Below are 379 nucleotides of genomic sequence, written 5' to 3' on the forward strand. Positions count from 1 at the left end.
GGGGGCGTCTTCGGAGGGCCGTGCCGGCCGAGGGGCGGCTCCTCCGTCGGGACTACAGGAGGTCGCACCGCCCATCGCAGTCCTCGGCAGACGTCGGAATTATTCCAAGTCCCGCCGCATTAGGGTTGGTTAACGACTTGTCCCGGCCGGGCTGGTTAACGACTTGTCTCGCCGACGTTGGTTAACGACTTGTCCCGGCAGGGCTGGTTAACGACTTGTCTCGCCGACGTTGGTTAACGATTTGCCAGGGCCCGGTCGGGCAACCCGATTGCCCGCCCGGGGATTGGGTTCGGGCTAGGGTTAGGGTTAGGGTTAGGGTTAGGGTTAGGGTTAGGGTTAGGGTTAGGGTTAGGGTTAGGGTTAGGGTTAGGGTTAGGGT

Source organism: Hypanus sabinus, unplaced genomic scaffold, assembly GCF_030144855.1.
Source record: "Hypanus sabinus isolate sHypSab1 unplaced genomic scaffold, sHypSab1.hap1 scaffold_1289, whole genome shotgun sequence".
Classification (NCBI taxonomy): domain Eukaryota; kingdom Metazoa; phylum Chordata; class Chondrichthyes; order Myliobatiformes; family Dasyatidae; genus Hypanus; species Hypanus sabinus.